Here is a 22,553-nt window from a genome sequence, read left to right as displayed (position 1 = left end):
AGTAGACAGCTACAGTTGTCCCTTCTGGCAGCTGCTTGAGTCTTAGGGGACTTGATTGACCTGAGGGAGTTTAGAAGGTGCTCTCCCCTTTCCCAGCCTTTCTGGGAAGAAGGAGAAGGAAGAGGCAGAGCATTTGGGCCCTGCTGGAGGCTGCAGAGATTTCTGGATGAGTAAGCACTAAACTCGTGGGAAGTCTCTAAAAAGGGTTTCTCAGCTGGCAGTTCTTTAGCCCTGGCTGGGGCAAGTCACCGCCACTCCGTGTGTACACATGACTCACCGAAGTGACTCCCTCATTGGGAGGAGTCAGCCTAACTGTAGTAGTGTGAAGGGAGGGTTGGAGAAGGGAACTGATACTTATGAAGCATTTCCTTTGTGCCTGACACAGGGCTAGCTGACATGTATATCATCTTATTTAATCATCCTGAATATCTTGTGAAGATTTGGGCCCACACTCAGATCTACTGCATGAATTTTTCATTTTAAACATCCCCAGATCCTACCTATTTTATACAAAGTTCTGGGTACTGTCAGGAAAAAACATCCAATACTTGGAATAAGGCAGAAAGGCGGACAGCATATTCTTTCAATATCACAGCAGGCCAATTTTAGGCCACCCAGGAAAGACAATTGTGCTGTCCAATACAATAGCCACTAGCCACGAGTGGCTATTAAGCTCCTGAAATATGGTCACTCTAAAATGAGATGTGCTGTAAGTAAACAGTTTACACCAGATTTGAAAGATAAACATGGAAAAAATGTAAAGTATCTTACTAATAATTTTCATGTTGATTACCTTTTGAAGTGATAATATTTTGGATATATTGGGTTAAATATGTATATTATGAAATTAATTTAATGTTTTTTAAAGCAGCTTTTTAATAATTTGAAATTACATATGTGGTTGCATTATATTTCTGCTGGACAGTGCTGGTCCACTGAAATGTACTTATTTTAGTATGTCTTATTATTTCCTATTGATTAAAAGTCCTAGACTTAGAGAACTCCCTTGTTAATTTGTAGATTTTTATCCAGTAGAGATGCAGATAATTTTTGTTCAGTTGAACAGATAACCCCTAAGATTTATGTCCTGAACATTAACTATTTTTTTATCTAACCCAGTAATTGTAGCTAACATTTTTTTTGTTAAATTACCTATAAATAGCTTGGCTTTTCACATGTTCTTTGTACTAGCCATAACATCTTACTGGTTCCCTCATTAATTAATGAGTTTTTTTAAATCCTTCTTACATGTTCTTTTTATATTTATCTGAAAGTTGTGATTTTTACCTTTCAGACCAGCACTGTCTAATAGAAACAGAATGTCAGCCACATGTGTAATTTTGAATTTTCTAGTAGTCACAATAAAAAGTAAAATTAATTGTTTAAATGTCTGTTTTTTTAACTATATATGCTCCCAGTATTATTATTTCTACACGTAATCAAGATAAAAACTTTGTCAATGAGATATTTTACATTCTTTTTATATTAAGCTTTGGAAATCTAGCACATCTCGGTTTGGACAAGCCGTTTCAAGTTCTTAATAGTCACACATGTCAAGTGGGTCCCATATTGTACAGTGCAGGTTTTTTTGACTCTATCTTTAAAAGTAAAAAAATATGACCAACAAATAAAGGTAGCTCAAGACATCTAGGGTTCATTTGTAAGCTGCAAGGCAGTTGTCCCTACAGAGACAGTCATAAATCTGGGGGGAGCGAGGGTCTACCTGTGAGTGTATTGCAGGAAATCCTCATCTCACCTTTGGACATTTCCTTCCTCTCCATTTAATAGCTGCATGACCTTAAGCAAATCATCTCCATTCTTGGGTTCTCAATTTCCTCCTTTGTAAAACTTGAACTTGAAGATTTTTGAGGTCCTTTGTGTCATTGATGTGCCATTACTCTCTGAACTATTGCTTGGGCAGCATCCTCTGGGGAAGGCAGCCCCCACTCTTGGAAGTTTTCAGGTACTTCTGAAAGTCTTCTTCCTGTTCTTCCCACCTCTACAATAAGTGGACTGGGAAACAGATATGGAGCTGCCTTCCCAACCAGGAAGAGGCTGTTACCTTTGGCAGGTAAGGAGACAAGAGTTAAGACAGGTAGGATTCAAGTGCATTATTCTTCTTGTTTGGCCTAAAAGTGTACTTGGGGGGTAGGGAGAACCTCTTGCTTCATGGAGTTCTATAGTTAATCTTAAGCAAAAGAAGATAGAGAAGTCAATTCCTTTCTGAAGATCCCCAAGAGATTGTAAAGGAAGTTAGGAGCCAGAGTGTAACAAAGGAGAAAGAGAAACTGCACACTGATTGCTTGCTTAAGGAGCTGTAACTAAGTCTTGATTTCTGTAGGTAAAATCACTGGTACCTTAGATTAAGACTAAGAATTAGGCTGCAGATATTCCTTTTAAAGCAATCAATGAGGGGAAACCAAACTGGATATGCCTTCCTGCAATCCATGTCCTTGGGAGCCTGGCAACTACATAACAGGATATACCCTTCCTTCTGGTGCCCAGGGAAGCTACAGGGAAGTCAGTTTCTGTCTGTAAGGGGAGGAACCATCTTAGGGTAGAACTTCCTATAAATCAATGGGCACCCTCCAAAGACAGACAGACACAGGTCCCTGGAGGTTTAGACAGAGGCCAAATGACCACCTGGAAGAAATGTTACACCTAAAGGCTTAAAATCCATCCTCTGTGATCCCATTTAAATTATCTTACTACAAGTATATTGTTTAATACTAGTTCTGCTTGAATACTGCCTTTTACTTCAGGTTCCTCAGTGGTTAGCACATTATCTGGCCCAGAGCAGCTCCTTAGATGTTGAAGGAATGAATTAATGAATCAAAGAATTAATCAATGGATGAATGAATGAATATGTAATTTTTACATCAGATGGGTAATTGGACTAGATCATTTGTCCAACTCTGAGACTGGAGAGTTCAATGAACTAGTAATGGATAAAAGAATCACTCCAGGTCATAGGAATGATGGCAGTGGGGAGCACTTTTTGAGTTCTCCTCCAGATCTTATCACAAATGGGATGTCTATAACCCATCAAAGCTCATCACACAGAACAGCTAAGAGACTCGTGCAAGGATTACTTGAAGGTGGGCAAATTGGGCAAGCAGGGGAAGAGGGAAGGGAGCAGAGTGGACACACGGCCCGCATCTGCGCCGGTGGAAACGAGGTCCGCATCTGCGGCTGTGGGGACTCGGCCCACACCTTTGGCTGTGGAGAGGCGGCCCACATCTGTGGCTATGGAAACGTGGCCGGCATCTGCAGCTGTGGAAGCACACCCACATCTGCAGTGGTGGAGAAGAGGCTGGCATCCACAGCTGCAGAGACGCAGGGGATCCCAGGAGGAAACAGAGAACACAAAAGCCAGGAGGTGGGCTCTTTCCCTGTGTCCCACAGATGATCTCTCCCACCGAGGGGGCAGCATATCCAGCATTTGAGGCAATAACCTCAGTGAGACCTCCAATTGGGCCCTAGGCCAGACAAAGGACACAAACTCCATACCTGGGCCCCTCCCCCCCACTCTTCCAATCCTATCCCTGCCCTTCCAGAGACTTAAACTGACCCCTGAACTGAGGAGTAGTGTCAGATTACAGAGAAGTCTTAGTGCTCAGGCTCTGGGAAGACTGGCGTGCAGCTCTAACCCAGGGAAAAGGCTGGGAAGAGTGTTACTCCTCCACCCCCAGTCACCACCTTTTCTGGCCTGTGGGAGGAGCATGACACGGCTGGACTGGGATAGAGAAGACCCCTCCATCTCCAGCCCCCACCCTTTCTGGCCTGCCTAGGACAGACAAATTACAACTGCAGAGGCACTCCCAGGGATCAGCAGTAAGCGGCAGACACAGCTCTGGGCTTTCAGTAGCTCAGAAATCTTCCACCCGCCACACAAACACACACACACACACACACACACACACACACACACGGAAGAACTGCCCTAAGACTCAGGAGAAATGGACACAGGGCTGGTGGTGCTACTCTCGGTGCGCATATGTGCAGGCGAGAGCAGAAACTGCACTGACTTTGTACAAACTACAATCCAGACCCCTTAGCCTCAGGCATCTAAATCTGCACTCCCAACGTCACTCTGGGCACCAGGTGACCCATCTGCCTACACAATACGCAGAGGACTCTTTGGTATAGCAGAGGACAAACTGGATATTACTTGGTGGGCTTAAGCCAAGACTGGAGCTGCTTTTTGTTTTTTGTTTTGTTTTGTTTTGTCTTGTCTTTATATCTTTGATATCTTTGCCTTTGTTGAGTGGGGGTTGTCAGTTGTTTTTGCATGTGAACGTATCTGATTTTTCCTTTGTTGTGGTGTGCTTGGTGATTTGTTTTGTTCTGAAATTGCCCTACCGGGGCAACTTGAGAGGCACAAGATTCTACATATCCAGAGACCAACTCTGGACCAAACCAGAGTACTACCGGGTTTGACCTACAAGTCACACACCCAGAGGGAATTCTCTACAGGCACAAGAGCCCATAGAGGCCAAACCACATTTCAGCTGTCAACCCTCACACAGCAGAACACCCTGCGGTGAGCAGAGCCAATTCTCACAACTAGTCAGCCCAGGAGTTAACTCCACCTACTCACAAGCAAAAAGCAATTAAAGATCTTCTCTAACAGGACAATGTACACAACACAAGAGTCACCTTTGGAGTACACGCAGAGAAGAACAATGGAGTAGTGCAAGTCAAATATAAAGGACACAGACTACATAAGATAACCCAGCAAGAACTAAAACTCTAGGGGATCTACTTAATACATCGAAGCAAACACAGAGAGTCAGCCAGAATGGGGAAACAAAGAAACATGTCCCAAATAAAAGAACAGAAGAAACCTCCACAACTGGAACCAAATGAAACAGAGGTAACCAACCTATCAGAGACAGAGTTCAGAACACTGATGATAAGAATGTTTAAAGAGCTTAGAGATGACATAAAGAAGGATGTAGAAATCATGAACAACCAGTTAGAACTAAAGAACACAATTACCGAAATAAAGAACACACTTGAAGGAATTAACAGCAGGTTAGATGAAATAGAGGATCGAATCAGCGACTTAGAAGACAAGTTAGCAGAGATCACCCCAACAGAACAACAGAAAGAAAAAAGAATAAAAAACAATGAAGATGGTTTAAAAGACCTCTGGGATAACATCAAGTGCAACAACATGCGCATCATAGGAATACCAGAAGGTGAAGAGAGGAAGCAAGGGATTCAGAACATATTTGAAGTAATAATGTCCAAAAACTTCCCTAACCTGATGAAGGAAACCCACATACAAGCCCAGGAAGTGCAGAGAGTTCCAACCAGGATAAACCCAAACAGGTCCACACCAAGACACATTATAGTTAAAATGGCAAAGGTTAAAGACAAAGAGAATCCTAAAAGCAGCAAGAGAAAGACAGAGGGTTACATACAAGGGAACTCCCATAAGACTATCAAATGACTTTTCTACAGCTCATTGAATGAGGGGGTAGTTGTCGGGATCTGTCTTCTTCGCAAGACGCATCTACACTGAAGCAACCATGTCTAAGGGACCTGCAGTTGGCATTGATCTGGGCACCACGTACTCTTGTGTGGGTGTCTTCCAACACGGAAAAGGAAATAATTGCCAATGATCAGGAAAACCGAACCACCCCAAGTTATGTCGCCTTTACTGATACCGAACGATTGATCGGTGATGCTGCAAAGAATCAAGTTGCAATGAACCCCACCAACATGGTTTTTGATGCCAAACGCCTCATTGGACGTAGATTTGATGATGCTGTTGTTCAATCCGATATGAAGCATTGGCCCTTCATGGTGGTGAATGATGCTGGCAGAGCTAAGGTCCAAGTAGAATACAAGGGAGAGACAAAAAGTTTCTATCCAGAAGAAGTGTCATCTATGGTTTTGACAAAGATGAAGGAAATTGCAGAAGCCTACCTTGGAAAGACTGTTACCAATGCTGTTGTCACAGTACCTGCTTACTTCAATGACTCTCAGCGTCAGGCTACCAAAGATGCTGGAACTATTGCTGCTCTCAATGTGCTTAGAATTATCAACGAACCAACTGCTGCTGCTATTGCTTATGGCTTAGACAAACAGGTTGGAGCTGAAGGAAATGTGCTGATCTTTGACTTGGGAGGTGGCACTTTTGATGTGTCAATTCTCACAATTGAAGATGGATTATTTGAGGTCAAATCTACAGCTGGAGACACGCACTTAGGTGGAGAAGACTTTGACAACCGGATATTCAACCATTTCATTGCAGAGTTCAAGCGCAAGCATAAGAAGGACATCAGTGAGAACAAGAGGGCTGTCCGTCGCCTCCGTACAGCTTGTGAACGTGCTAAGCGTACGCTTTCTTCCAGCACCCAAGCCAGTATTGAGATTGATTCACTCTATGAAGGAATTGACTTCTATACCTCTATCACTCGTGCCCGATTTGAAGAATTGAATGCTGACCTTTTCCGTGGCACCCTGGACCCTGTAGAGAAAGCCCTTCGGGATGCCAAGCTTGACAAGTCTCAGATCCATGATATTGTCCTGGTGGGTGGTTCTACCCGTATCCCAAAGATTCAGAAACTCCTACAGGACTTCTTCAATGGAAAGGAGTTGAATAAGAGCATCAACCCTGATGAGGCTGTTGCTTATGGTGCAGCTGTCCAGGCAGCCATCCTATCTGGAGACAAATCTGAAAATGTTCAAGATTTGCTGCTGTTCGATGTCACTCCTCTTTCCCTTGGCATTGAAACTGCTGGTGGAGTCATGACTGTCCTCATCAAGCGCAATACTACCATTCCTACCAAGCAGACACAGACCTTCACTACCTATTCTGACAACCAGCCTGGTGTGCTCATTCAGATTTATGAAGGTGAGCGGGCCATGACCAAGGATAACAATTTGCTTGGCAAGTTTGAGCTCACAGGCATACCTCCTGCACCATGTGGAGTTCCTCAGATTGAAGTCACTTTTGATATTGATGCCAATGGCATCCTCAATGTGTCTGCTGTGGATAAGAGTACAGGAAAAGAGAACAAGATCACCATCACTAATGACAAGGGTCGCCTGAGCAAAGAAGACATGGAGTGCATGGTCCAGGAAGCTGAGAAGTACAAAGCTGAAGATGAGAAGCAGAGGGACAAGGTATCTTCCAAGAATTCACTTGAATCCTATGCATTTAACATGAAAGCAACTGTTGAAGATGAAAAACTCCAAGGCAAGATCAATGATGAGGACAAACAGAAGATTCTTGACAAGTGCAATGAAATCATCAACTGGCTTGATAAGAATCAGACTGCAGAGAAGGAAGAATTTGAACATCAGCAGAAAGAGCTGGAAAGTCTGCAATCCCATCATTACCAAGCTGTACCAGAGTGCAGGAGGCATGCCAGGGGGCATGCCTGGAGGCTTCCCTGGTGGTGGAGCCCCTCCTTCTAGTGGTGCCTCTTCTGGACCCACCATTGAAGAGGTTGATTAAGCCAACCTTGAGCATAAATTTAGCATCGTTCCACACAAAATATGGAAGGACCCAAATTTGTAGCAAATTCAGAGCAGTTTTAAAGTTGAGCTGTTATATAGTAAGAAAAACTGGGCATTCTTAATACTTGAATATGGAATATGTGCACAGGGAAAGGAAATAACAATGTACTTTATATGCACTGTATTGTAAAGTGGAAAATGCGATGTCTTAAATAAAACTATTTAAAATTGGAAAAAAAAATGACTTTTCTACAGAAACATTGAAGGCCAGGAGGGAGTGGCAGGAGATACTCAAAGTGATGGAAAACAAAGGCCTACAACCTAGATTGCTTTATCCAGCAAGGCTATCATTTAAAGTTGATGGAGAGATAAAGAGCTTCCCAGAAAAGAATAAGCTAACGGAATTTATTACCACTAAGCCAGCATTGCAAGAAATACTAAAAGGACTTCTGTAAATAGAAGAAAGATGAAAACAATCTAACTACAAATTTAAAAATGGCAATAACTGTGTACCTATCAATAATCACTTGAAATGTAAACGATGAAATGCTCCAATCAAGAGACATAGGGAGGCTGAGTGGATAAGAAAACAAGACCCTTGTATATGCTGTATACAAGAGACTCACCTCAGATCAAAAGACACACATGGGCTGAAAGTGAAGGGTTGGAATAAGATATTTCATGCAAATGGAAATGAGAAAAAAGCTGGAGTTGCAATACTTATATCTGACAAAATAGACTTTAAAATGAAGAACATATTAAAAGACAAAGATGGGCACTATATAATAATAAAGGGATCAATCTGACAAGAGGACATAACCCTAGTAAACATCTATGCACCCAACATAGGATCACCTAAATATATAAAACAGATATTGACTAACATAAAGACAGAGATCAACAGTAACACTATCATAGTAGGGGACTTCAACACATCTCTAACAACAAGGGACAGGTCTTCCAGACAGAATATCAATATGGAAACAACATCCTTAAATGACACAAGGACCACTTGGATTTAATCGATATTTTCAGAGCATTTCACCCCAAAGCTGCAGAATACACGTTCTTCTCAAGTGCACATGGAACATTTTCCAAGATAGACCATATGTTAGGCCACAAAACAAGTCTTGATAAATTTAAGAAAATTGAAATCATACCAATTGTCTTCTCTGACCACAGTGCTATGAAATTAGAAATGAACTACAGGAAAAAAACTGGAAGAAACACCAATTCATGGAGGCTGAATATCATGTTACTAAATAATGAATGGATCAAGTAGGAGATCAAGGAAGAAATCAAAAGGAATCTCGAGACAAACGAAAATGAAAACACGACATCCCCAAATCTATGGGATGCTGCGAAAGCAGTCCTAAGAGAGAAATTCATAGCATTGCAGGCCTACCTAAAGAAACAAGAAACATCATTAACCAACAGTTTATCTTCATACTTAAGGGATCTGGAAAAAGAACAGCAAAATAAGCCCAAAGGGAGCATAAGGAAGGAGATAATAAAGATCAGAGCGGAAATAAATGAAATAGAAACCAGAAAAACAATACAAAATGTCAATGAATCCAAGAGTTGGTTCTTCGAGAAGATTAAAAAAATTGACAAACCTTTAGCCAGACTCATTTTAAAAAAAAGAGAGAGGACCCAAATTAATAAAATGAGAAATGAAAGAGGAGTAGTGTCAACACACACCGCAGAAATACAAAAAAGTTTAAGAAATTACTATGAGCAACTATAGCCCAACAAATTTGACAATCTGGAAGAAATGGACAATTTTCTGGAGGTGTACAACCTTCCAAGGCTAACTCAAGAAGAAACAGAAAACCTGAATAGACTGATTACCACCAGGGAAATTGAATCAGTAATCAATAATCTCCCAACAAACAAAAGCCCTGGACCAGATGGCTTTACAGGTGAATTTTACAAAATGTACAAAAAAGAATTATTACCTATTCTCCTCAAGCTCTTCCAAAAAATCCAGAAGGAGGGAAGACTCCCAAACACTTTTTACGAAGCCACTATCACCCTGATCCCAAAATCAGACAAAGACAACACAAAAAAAGAAAACTACAGGCCGATATCGCTAATGAACATAGATGCAAAAATCCTCAACAAAATATCAGCGAACAGAATTCAGCAATACATTAAAAAGATCATACACCGTGATCAAATGAGATTTATCCCTGGTATGCAAGTGTGGTTCAACATCCGCAAATCAATTAATGTGATACACCACATTAGCAAGATGAAAAATAAAAATCACACGATCATATCAATAGATGCAGAAAAAGCATTTGATAAAATCCAGCAGCCATTTATGATAAAAACCCTTAAGAAAGTGAAAATAGAGGGATCATATCTCAACATAATAAAGGCCATATATGATAAACCCACAGCTAACGTCATACTCAATGGGGAAAAGCTAAAACCATTCCCCGTAAGATCGGGAACAAAAGGTTGCCCACTTTATCCACTTCTATTCAACATAGTGCTGGAAGTTCTAGCCACAGCAATCAGACAACAAAAAGAAATAAAAGGCATCCAAATTGGTAAGGAGGAAGTAAAATTGTCATTATATGCAGATGACATGATACTATATATAGAGAACCCTAAAGACTCCACCAAGAAACTATTAGAGCTGATAGATGAATTTGGTAAAGTAGTAGGATACAAAATTAATATTCAGAAATCAGTTGCATTTGTATATACCAATAATAAAACATCAGAAGGAGAAATTAAAAAAACAATCCCATTTACAATTGCTCCAAAGACTATAAAATACCTGGGAATAAATTTAACCAAAGAAGTAAAAGATCTGTACTCAGAAAATTATAAAACACTGAAGAAAGAAATGAAAGAAGATACAAATAGATGGAAACACATACCATGTTCATGGATAGGAAGAATTAATATAGTTAAAATGTCCATACTGCCTAAGGAAATATACATATTCAATGCAATTCCTATCACACTACCAATGATGTTTTTCACAGAAATAGAACATATAATCCTAAAATTTATATGGGACCATAAAAGACCCCGGATAGCCTCAGCAATCTTGAGAAATAAGAACAAAGTGGGAGGTATAACAATACCTGACATCAAATTATACTACAAAGCTACAGTAATCAAAACAGAATGGTACTGGCATAAAAACAGACACATAGATCAATGCAACAGAATAGAGAGTCCAGAAATAAATCCATGCCTATATGGCCATTTATGTACAACAGTGGAAGGAAGAATGTTCAGTGAGGTAAAGACAGTCTATTCAATAAATGGTGCTGGGAAACCTGGACAGACACATGAAAAAAAATGAAGCTGGACCACCTCCTTACACCATGTACAAAAATAAATTCAAAATGGCTTAAAGACTTAAATGTAAGATCTGAAACCATAAAATTCCTAGAAGAAAATATAGGAAGAAACTTCACAGACATTACCTGGAGTAAGATTTTTACTGTTATATCCCCTTGCGCGAGGGAAGTAAGAGAAAAAATAAACACGTGGGATTACCACAAACTAAAAAGTTTTTTCACAGCAAAGGAAATCCTCAATAAAACGAAAAGGGATCCTACTGAATGGGAAGAGATATTTGCCAATGATATATCTGATAAGGGGTTAATATCACACATTTATAAAAAAACTCACTCAACTCAACTCCAAAGAAACAAACAGAAGAAGACATGAAGAGACATTTTTTCTAAAAAGGACATGTATATGGCAAATAGACTTATGAAGAAATGCTCAACCTCACTAACCATCAGAGAAATGCAAATAAAAACCACAATGAGATACCACCTCATCCCAGTGAAAATGGCTATCATCAATAAATCAACAAACAACAAGTGCTGGCACGGATGTGGAGGAAAGGGAACCCTTGTGCACTGTTGGTGGCATTGCAGATTGGTGCAGCCACTATGGAAAACATTATGGAGGTATCTCAAAAATCTGAAAATGGAACTACCCTATGATCCAGTAATTCCACTCCTAGGCATCTATCCGGAGAAATCCAAAACTCCAATTCAAAAATCTTTATGCACTCCTATGTTTATTGCAGCACTAGACACAATAGCCAAGACATGGAAACAACCGAAATGACCATCGGTAGATGACTGGATTAAGAAACGGTGGTACATTTATACAATGGAGTATTACGCAGCCATAAAGAAGAAAGAAATCTTACCATTTGCAACAACATGGATGGACCTAGAGAACATTGCGTTAAGTGAAATAAGTCAGACAGAGAAAGACAAATACCATATGATCTCACTTATATGCGGAATCTAAAGAAAAGAATAAGTGAATGAACTAATCAGAAACAGTTTTGGAGACATAGAGGAAAAACTCAGGGTTGCTAGATGGTAGGAGGGGTGGGGATAAGGGGGAAGGTGAGGGCATTAGAAAACAGTCGGTAACCACAAGATAGCCACAGGGTTTTGAAAATTAATTTGGGGAATGTAATCAATAATGTTGTAAAGATTTTTTAGGGTATCTGATGGACACATGTCCCATTTCAGAGATCACCTCAGGGATGATGTAGGTGCCTGATCACTCCATTCGCCAATGCCTTGTAGGTGATAGTCCTTTTTCCTGACATTTCCTCAGAGCAGAATGGCCAGGAACTCCTGAAGCAGGCTTCCTCTCCTCTTGGTCAGCGACACTTACTGGATCCTTCTCCTGACAGAAAAAGGAGTAGGGGAGGAATGGGGCAGAGATCTTGTCACATGGAAACTTTTCCATTCAGGGCAGTTCCATTTGTCACATCAAACTACACCATGGTAGCTTATACATGAGGGCAATAGAGAACCACCAAGTGGCATGATTTGTGAGATGCTAGAAAGGGCACAAAAATTCTCCGGCACTGCTGCTTGAAATCCCACCATGTGGTGTGCATTAAAAATTCCTTTGTGATTTGAAGGATTGACTAATTATAGTTCTTTATCACAGTACAGGCATACCTCACTTTATTGTGCTTCACAGATGTTGCATTTTTTACAAATTGAAGGCAAGACCCTCCACCAGCAAAAGGATTACAACTGATTTATTGAGATACCTGCTTTATGGAGTGGACTGGAACTGAACTTGCAATATCTTTGAGGTCTGCCTGTGTATAAAATGGGAGAAGAGGCATCCTCAGCCTTCTTAGTTTGTGCAGAAGCAGATGGCAATGGAGGCAGCTCACACCTCAGGGTCCTGTAGGATAGAACCACAGCAAGAGGTGTCTGAAGTAAACTCTGCTGTCTACCTCCCCTAATGCTGCGGAACACTGGGCCTTTCCCTCCCTGGAGCTTGAGGACATCTGTCACTCCCTGTTGAAACATCCAATGCCCTGTAAGGGGAGGGACCATCTTCTGGCCTGCCTCGCCACACCCATTGGCGTCTACTTCCAATGCACAAACCTTGGGTTTCTCCAGACATGCCTTCCACATTCCACTCTCTGACCTTCTGTTCATGCCCTTCCCTTCACCTGGCCTGCTTGTCCCCTTCAAATCCAGTGTCCAGCTCTGCTGAGCCAACCTAGAGGTCTGATTTGGCCAAATAGTTTCTTCAGTGCCAAACAGAGGAGACTAATATCAGCACCATTAACTTTACAAAGTGGTTGTGAGAAGTTCCTGATTATGAAAATGGGTTAAAATTTCAAAGTGCTACACAAATGTGAGAGATGACCATCATAATGCTCTAGAGAATCAGCAAACAAAGCACATAGGGTAAACTTGGATTTTTAAGCCTGTCATCCTGATATTTTAGAAGGAATTTGATTTGTGAGATTGCTAGCTAACCGTGCGTAAGTGGGGGTTACATCCGTTTCTCATGAGGCAGATGTGTTCAGTGTGGGGAGGGAAGGAATAGTCTTCAGTACTTTTCCCCTGTTCTGTTTTTATCATGAATATCCAATAATAGTCCCTCAGGACTTTAGTGGATAAATCCCCAATAGACGTTTTTTCTTCCGTCCAGGCTGAGTCTTTAAAAAGAAAGACATTCGATTCTGAGGTTCTAGAAAGATGACATGAAAAAGTAACGACTTTGCTCTTTCTTTTTAGTCGTCTTCAATCTGTACACCTGATGAACAGCAGAGACTCAAAACAGCAGTAGCGAAAGCCCTTCCTTGCCTGAGCCCTCCAGCTCTATCTCTGCAATCCCTGTTCCTTGCAAATCACCTTCCTCTTGTAGGAGGATGTCTGATTCCAAAGCCTAGTATCAGAATCCTTTTTAACAAATGAGGAAACTGATTTCAGAGGCAAGAAGTCGTCACTTGTGGAAACTCACAAGCAATCAGGGGAAGGTGAGACCGAGCCCTGATGAATGCTCACCACCAGAGGAGATTCTTCTCAGGCGGTTTCATCTGCTTGTATTTATAATTTATAAACAGAGGTCAAAATTCAAATTTTTCAAAAGGATCTCCCTTCCACCTCTACCCCCAACCACCAGTTCTTCCAAGAGGCAACCAAATGTATCTGTTTCTTGTCTATTTTTTCAGAGACTTTATTTATATACAAGCAAATACATTTCTCCTGCCTTTTGTTTTCTACATAGTTGGTATACTCACTGTTCCTCATTTGGCTTCTTTTATATTTTGTAGGTTTTTTCACAAGAGAATATAAAGAGCTACCTCTTTCTTTTTATGGCCGTGTAGTATTCAACATATCGATGGGAGATATAGGTGGTTTCCAGCCCTATACTGTTTAACAAAGCTACACTTGCATATCTGAGTGTATATGCAGATACCGCTAGGATTTCTGGGTCGCAGGGGCATGTGCTTTTGAAATTGAACAGATATTGCCACATTGTCCTGCAAGGTGGTTTTACCAAGTGATGCCCCCCCCAGCAAGGCCCAAGGGTGCTTTCTCCTCACCTTTGAAAGCACAGAGCTTTCAAACTTTTTGATCTTTGCCAATGCCTCTCTACTCTTACACCTGCACTTTAGGCATGACTAGACTTGTCCAATTTTGTATCTATATGGCTTCACAGCTAGTTTCGAACCAGCTGTCACTCTTCCAGCAACTAGTATAAACTTCTTGGAAAAGCAAAAACAAATCCTTTTTATAAGATACATTATAATTTTATCCAAATGGCCATTATACTTTAGGCTATGATTTATTCTTTTAACCACATCCCTTCTTGCCTGAGACTACATGGCTCCATGTAGGGACCAGCTCTGCTCTGGCACCCTTGCATGTGCCCACGTGGGCAAAGGATCGACCCTCAGCTTATCCCAGTCTTCTGGAAGACCCCATGATTCTCCCCAAACATGAGAGGCAGGGAGGCCTCTAAGGAGCTGCTACGTGTCCTCCCCATTACCCCTGGAAGGCTGTTAGCAGGCAGCTTCTCCTGGCCTCTCAGGTTCTGATGAGGTGTGGGCGCTTTCGGCCCTGCTCAGAATAGCGCTGCAGATATGAAACCACCTTGCTGCTGTCTAGAAGTGGCTCCTGAGCCACAGGGCACCACACTTTATGTTGCAGTCATCTAGCCCGTTTGATTTGGCTGTTGTCTTTTTGCAAAAGGGGAAGCTTTTTCTTCCTTGTGCTGTGTAAGTAATAAACTGTCTGAATCTAAAAGTGATCCGCTCTATCTACTGGTCAAATGAATGAGACTCTGCCTTGTGTTTTAAGTGTGAGCTTGATACTCTGAAGTTATTTATTTTCTCATTTATTAACAAATATTTATATGACACTTCCTAAGGGCCAGGCACTGGTCCAAGCACTTTCCAAGGTATTCATTCAATTCTTGCAACAGCCCTATGAAGTAGGTGCTACTATCCCTGTTTCAAAATTAAGAAAAGTAAAGCACTAAATGGCTAAGAAACTTGTCCAAGATTACACATAAGTGACAGAGCCAGGATTCCATCGCAGACAGGCTGCTCCTAAGTCAGCACTCTTAACCATTGCATTTTGCTGCCTTATGTATGTTCCAGTCAACACCCGGAGCCCTCTTTCTCAAACTGTGGTCCATACAACTCTTCCACCGGAATCATTTGGATTACTCGAGTCTCCTGGGCTCCATCGAAACCTGTGCTATGAGAACAGTGGTGGCGGGTCCAGGAATTTCCCAGAATCTAGAGGTTAAACAATCATGTTCCTGCAATGAGGCACTTGGAGGGCGACACGAAGCGATTGGGTCCCTGGAGGCCCAAGAATCCACCATTCGAGCCTGAACTCCCTACCCCCAGACTCTTGTAGTAGGAGAAAAATTAATTCCTATTTGGTTAAACCACTGCAGTTGGGATTTTGTTATATTAAGTTGACTATAAACCTAATGTAGGCAGAGGGTCTCTTGCAGCAAGAGTGGTATATTGAATGATAATTTGATTTTCTGGAGCAGCACTGGCAAATAGAAATACAATGTAAGCTACATATCTAATTTATAATTTCCATTGAAAAAAGCAAAAATAAACAGGTAAAATTAATTTTCATAATACACTTTATTTAACCCAACATACCCAAAACACTATCATTTCAACATGCAATCAGTATAAAAATTGTCAGAGATATTTTACACTCATTTTCTTAAAGTAGGTCTTCGTAACTCAGCATGCATTTATTTTATTCACGCACATTTCAATTCAGACTAGCCCCATTTCAAGAACTCAATAGCCACCTGTAGCTGGTGGCTACTGTATTGGACTGTACGGTCCTACAGCTCCTAATCTTTGACATGTAGGGCTCTGGTTCTCAAACTTAACTGTACATTGGAACCCTCAGGGGACCCTGAAAGAATGCCTGTGTCCTACCCCAGATATTGACGTGCAGAAGGCCTAAGGGCTGCTGGAGCATCGGGAGTTCTAAAGATTCTCCAGGTGATTCTGAAAGGCAGTCAAGTTTAGGAACCACTGTTCTTGAGGTTTTCTTTCTTGATCCTCTTTATCAGTGTTGGATGTTGTTTTTTTTCAGGAGCTCCTCGTAGAGTTCAGGAAGGAGAAGCCACAACCAGTGCTGAAACATGTGAACAAGAGCAGGCCCCTCAACCCTCAGGACGAACATCTACAATAAAACTGACCTTGGGCTAGAACACTAGACGGTACATTTATCTTCAAAGTGCCTTCCAAATTAAGCAATAACTCAAAGCGACCTTACTGTTATCAATATCCTTTGAGACTTTTTTAAAAATATTAAACAAGCAGCTGTTAAATACAAAGCAACCTGTATTCTAGAAATACGGTCTTGGGAGCAAATTACCACAAATGAGACTCGTTCTCTCCAACATTTTTTGAGCACCTATTCTGAGTAAGTCACTATGTTGTTTGCAAAGCAAAAAAAGGTTATCTTTTTGTTAGCACAGATGCCAGAAGGGGCTTTAATGTTTCTCCACAAATGTTTGCTAAGTATCTGTTCTGTGCCAGATCCAAGGCTGAGTGCTGAGAAGTGATCAACAGGACACAGTTGCAGCCTTCTAGAAGCTTAAATCGCAGTCTCTAGTAGGTACAGCACTTGGCTGGAGCTCTCCAGAATGCTGGCCCTGAGGAGGTAGGCTACGCTTCCTCCTGGATTCCTCTTGTATGTGCAGGTTCCAGCTGAGAACAGTGTTTTGTCATCCAAGAGTCCTGCAGAAGGTCTGGATAATTGCTGCTGGCATTATAGAAATAGTACCCTTAACAAGGGGAGTGTGGTAGTTTGGCAGTTTACCTGTGTAATTTTAAAACAAAAATGTTGACTCCATAACGTGTCCTCTACTTCATTTGAGAAGTTACTTTTTTAATAGAATCAGTAATAGAACAAAAAGATATCATGTGCCTCCTATTACAATGCGCTATGGACCCAACATCTCTAGGATTTCTGAGAAAAGTGCATAATCTGAAACTAATGAGAAAACATCTTGAGAAAAAGAGGGACATTCTACAAATTAATTGGTTTATAATCTTCAAAAATGTCATGAAAAACAAAACAGAAATTTTTCCAGATTAAAGGAGACTATAGAGATGTAACAACTACATGCAACTAAAGATTGTGGGTTGGATCTTTCTTTCTGCTGCCACCAAGAACAATAGTAGGACAGCTGGCAGGTTTGAATGTCTGTAGATTAGATACTACAATAGTATCACATCAATGTAAAAATTCTGGTTTTGATAATTATATAGCTTTATATGAGAGCACCTTTGTTTTTAAGAAATAAACACTGAAGTATAAAGAGGTCAAGAGGCATCATATCTGCAACTTTTAAATGATTCAGAAAAAAATACAGAAAAACGGTATGTTGACGTTTGGAAAATCGCGGTAGAAGGGTGTATGAAAATACTATTTTTGCAACTTTTCTGTAACTAAAATTTAAAAAAATACAAAAATAAAATTTACTATTTGCTACTATAAAAATATGCAACCAAAAAGGAACTTTAAGTCCAAATCACCTAAAAATGCAGTGTTGAGCACATTTCTTTTGATGAGAAGACACTTGCAATGATTTGCTGATATAATCAAGGTATTTAAAATAAGATACACAGCTTTTATTATTAGTGATTTGACTAATATATTAATACATTAGTGATTTGTTTTCTTAATAAGAGTAATTACAAGACTTCATTCTCAGGGAAAAAAAATCATTATTGTTTTGTGTCATTAGGCAGCAAAGATTTTAGCTCCTGGGAAAAGTAAAACTCATGGCTAGTGTTTTGCTTTCAAATCCCTTAAAGAAAAAAAAAAAAATCAAGTAGAAAGCAGGAATATGTTTTCTTAATTTTAGTGAGCTGGGTTATAGTTCTAAATTAGATTACTGGTCAGGTTATTCAATTACCTAGCATCACTTCATTTTTCTAATGTCTTTTTAAAATTTCTTTCATCTTCTTAATCATATTAAACACGTTTTATAGTTGATTTCAGATGGTTCTTCCACCCGAAGTCTTGGCGCACTAATCCCTCTGTTTGCAGACTGGCCCTTGTCATTTTTCACTGTGAGCTGCGACTGTTTCGTAAGTGGGGATGAAAATCTAACTGCACTTCCTATTAAAGCTTCTCTCCTTTCCTTTGTGGTCCAGTGGCTGGAGGGGCTTGTGGTCAGCTTCATTGTCTATGTCCTCACCTAGCCCACCAGTGTCAGCCGCTGGCTGTGCTGGCTGCACCAGGATTGCATTGGGTTGGGGCTGGAACTGGGCATTTTTCTCCTCTGCCCATGACAGATGTTAAAAGTCGACATTCTTAGTCACTCCCCAATCCTTTGGAGACCAGTGACTGATCACCTCTAGGACACCTTCTGCCAGCTGCTACGTGGCTGCCTCTCCGAGTCTGCTGTGGGGGTCCCACCCAGGCGGTCTTGGTCAGACAAGTTCCTGTTCTTGATCTTGGTTTACTGCAAACATGTCCACATTCTTTGCCTCCACAAACCTTGAAAGCAGGCTATTTCTAATGCAATTACTTTTCCCCACTCTACCATCAGCATAGCCACCCAGACCCATCTCTTGATTTGAGAATTGCCAGTGAGCCTAGCGTCACTCTGTGCCACACAAATTAGATTCCAGATCAGTTTGTGAAGTGGTCCCACTGGAGCACCCCTTCTCTCCTCCACTGAGCAGGTAGGTGATGGTGGGGAGAAATGCCGACCACGCTAAAGCTTTCTCCAAAGAATTTCTCTCATCTCCAATTTGTTTTCTCTTCAATTTTGACCCTTTATAAGTCCCTCCATTTTGGACTAAGATCTCCAAAAATGACTTTCTGGATACCTCTCTTGCAAATCCTAAAAAAAATAAAGGACCAACAACCATATGTACATTTGATCTAGTATTGTTCAAGGATCATACATAAGTAGGTTCTTGTCAAGTCAGTAGACTTTCTACAAATACCAATTAAGTTAAATATAGAACTCTTGAAGATACCCAGAGAAACATGAGAAAAATATTGAAAATCTTAAGAGTTGGCTATACATGGTGTGTGACAGGAGATGCCTCAGTGATTTAGGACTGAATACAGTACATTTCCTCTAAAGATTAAGAAGTGAGGAACCTTTAGACAGGCTGAATTCACTGAAGTGGCTTGGCTGGTATGACATAGAATTCTTCAGGACCTATAAGGATGTGCTACCTCTAAGCGCTACAAAAGTTCTTAAACACTTTCCCGTTCCTTCATTTTAGAGCGCTTTACTTTTCACTTGTTTCTGTTTCGTAATACAGCCTTTTCAGCTCATTCCTTCCTGACCAAATCTTCAGTTCTTGCTCCCTGCTCCTTCTGTTAAATGGAAAGGGCAGTGGGACAATTTTTGGGGTGTAATGAATAGGATAGCAATTTTTAAGTCTCTATTTACAGAGTTTTGCATGCTATTCATCAATTAAACAAACTTGGTGACTTTTTCATATTTTTTGTCAACCTTAGTTTTACCATTCAAGCAAGCCTTTCACTAATGTATTGGCCCACTGTACTGTTTTCATTTACTTTCTGTGAACTCCAATGTGCAGGATTGGGTTAATCATAACCCGTTTCACTCTTCTTAAATGGATCTCTAATGAAAATTTGTGAATCCAAATAGATACTACTAGGTATTAGTGACTTACATTTATTTATGTCCTCCTGCCCTAGCCTGTCCCCCTGCTTCTGCTCCATAGAAAACCTCTTATGATTTTGACTTGTCATTATTATCCTTGCTAGGGAAGTTGTATCACTTTGCCTAAGCAAAAGATTTGTTCACTTTTAAACTTTGTAAAAATATCATACTGTATTATGTAGTCTACAGGGGCTGTTTTTTCCCTTATTATTATTATTAAAATTTACCCGTTACAAAATGGGCTGCAATTTTCATGAAGATTGTCATTGGGTAAGTAAGTCTATCCGTTTTTCCTTTCAATGGACATTTGCATTATCTTGTTTTTTGCTGATTCAAACAGTGCAGCTGTGAATGCTTTTATGATTTCCTGGTGCACATGTGCAGGTGTTCTAGGAGATACACCCAGGAGAGAATTGCTCATTTGTAGGGATGCAAATGTTCGACTTTACAAGATACCAAATTGTTTTCCAAAGGGATATACTAAACTCTCATCAGCAATGTGCGAAGTCTTAATCCATGTCATCTCCGACATTTGGTATGGCAACTTTCATTCATACTCATCAATGGGGTAAAACTGTGCTATCGAATTGTGGTCTTAGTTTGCATTCCCCGGGTTAAGCTTCTCTTCGTATACTGTTTCCCTAAAAATAAGACCTAGCCGGACAATCAGCTCTAATGCGTCTTTTGGAGCAAAAATTAATATAAGACCCAGTCTTATTTTACTAGTAAGACTCGGTCTTATTTTACTACCTATTTTACTGAAAGATCGGGTCTTATATTAATTTTTGCTCCAAAAGATGCATTAGACCTGATTGTCTGGCTAGGTCTTATTTTCGGGGAAACATGGTATTTATGGGTCACATACTTCCTACTCTGAAAACACCTATTCAAAATCTTTGCTTTTCTTCTTTTGTGATTTTGTCAGTTATATATTGTCTTGTTGCTTTTCACTGCCAGATATTTAAATGTTTATATAGTTGAATTTATATTAAGGTTCATACATTAAGCTTCTGAATTTAATTTTTCTAGCTATGCAGTGTCCATTTTAAGAGATCCTTCCTTACCAACTGCAAGGTCAGCAAATTATTCATCCACATCTTATGAATATTCTAAAGTTTAACGCCTTCATTTCTCTGGATTTTTGTGTATGGCATGAGTTAAGCAAAATAAATAAAGGCATTAATGTTTTAAAAATCCACAAAATCGTTAAGTGTGTTACTTTTCTCAACACAGTACAAGATCCATATGGTACCTGCTCCCAAACTAAACGAGGATCATTAATGTGAAAAGCCTGTTTTAATAGGTAAACTTTTTCTTTACTTCTTGCTTGGGAAACAATCTGCTGAGCAGACCATGAACATCGTTTTGCAGATTGTAGTTTAGAAATAGCCTTTTTTGGCTTGAAATGGTTTTACACGCCCTTGTTTTCCAAGTATTGTGTGTTCCACTGCCCCTACAGACTTCAGTAGTGTGGACACTGAATCTTACAACCCACGTTAGTTTTGCAAAAAATGTTTAGTCTTGGGCTCCAACCTAAGAAATTAGTATCCTTGAGACTGGGTGTTGGGAATAGGCATTTTAAGCAAGTGCCCCTCAGGGAATCAAAAACATTAGAAGTGGAAGCCATAAGCCTGTTACTTAGAAAGCAGAACACAACCTATTTTTTCCTACACCGAGTCCCTCACTTGTAAGTGAACAGAAGTTGTCTTTTAAGTTCTTGTATCTTGATGCTTTTGTACACGCTGTAATCATCTGGATCCCATTCATTCTGCAAGTCTTGACTCATGAAACATAAATCTGAGAAACCCTTCTTAAACAGAACAGTGGCTGTCTTAAAACAGTAACATCCATTAACAAAACATGTAAGCACCTACTGAAAATTTTGATAGGTTTTAAAGTTCTGGAATTGGAAATAGATTTAATACTGACATCTTTGATTAACATTAGAATAGTGAAGTGTGGGCTTTCAGAAATTTCATGGAATGGACTCAAATCCAACAAAAAAATCAACTATCCAAGTCAATGGCATCACCTCAGGTCAGTAATAGCTGTGATATTTAAGCATTCCCTTAACTTGGTCTCTGCTCCAAAAGACTTGTCCAACATGGCAGTTAGACCTTCTTATAAAAATTAGGTAATTATGGTATTAGTACAGGGCAGGTACATCTCTTTCAAATAGTTGGCCGATTATCAAGGGTTTTGCTATTGCAGTAACTTTCAAGTTCTGAAATACATGGGACTGACAGTCACATAAAGTACTTCACAGCATCCAGGAGCAGCATTCAGATTTGGATATACACAAGTGACATTTTTAAGGTCAGTGTTCGGGTTTTTAAAGGAGAGCTGTGATGGGTTCTTGAGTATCATTTTATCATCCAAGAGTACTACTGGCTTCCTTAGAGGCCTGTTGTTGAAGTTTCAAAAAAAAAGAAAAATCTCCCTAGAGCCAGCTATCTTTTTAGACCTTAGTCTTTTAAAAGGAGAGCTAATCAGATTGTGAATGCTGCAAGTCACACTAAAGATAACAAGTATTTCACTGATGTCATTTCACATTAAAAAAAAAAAATCCAAGTCTAGCTATTTTCCAAGTGCCCAATCTTAGCCAC

At 40.2% G+C, this 22,553-nt stretch overlaps 1 pseudogene across 1 annotated transcript; it reads left to right on the top strand.

The window, feature by feature from the left end:
* The first annotated feature begins 5,522 nt into the window (after positions 1-5,522).
* On the top strand, positions 5,523-7,702 carry LOC308506692 (heat shock cognate 71 kDa protein-like; annotated as a pseudogene). Its single transcript has one exon. The product of its transcript is annotated as a heat shock cognate 71 kDa protein-like (transcript).
* The last annotated feature ends 14,851 nt before the right edge of the window (positions 7,703-22,553 follow it).

Source organism: Rhinolophus hipposideros, assembly GCF_964194185.1.
Source record: "Rhinolophus hipposideros genome assembly, chromosome: 13".
In the NCBI taxonomy this organism is placed as follows: domain Eukaryota; kingdom Metazoa; phylum Chordata; class Mammalia; order Chiroptera; family Rhinolophidae; genus Rhinolophus; species Rhinolophus hipposideros.
Note: the sequence above shows the minus strand (reverse complement) of the source record. Positions and strands in the feature narration are given on the sequence as shown.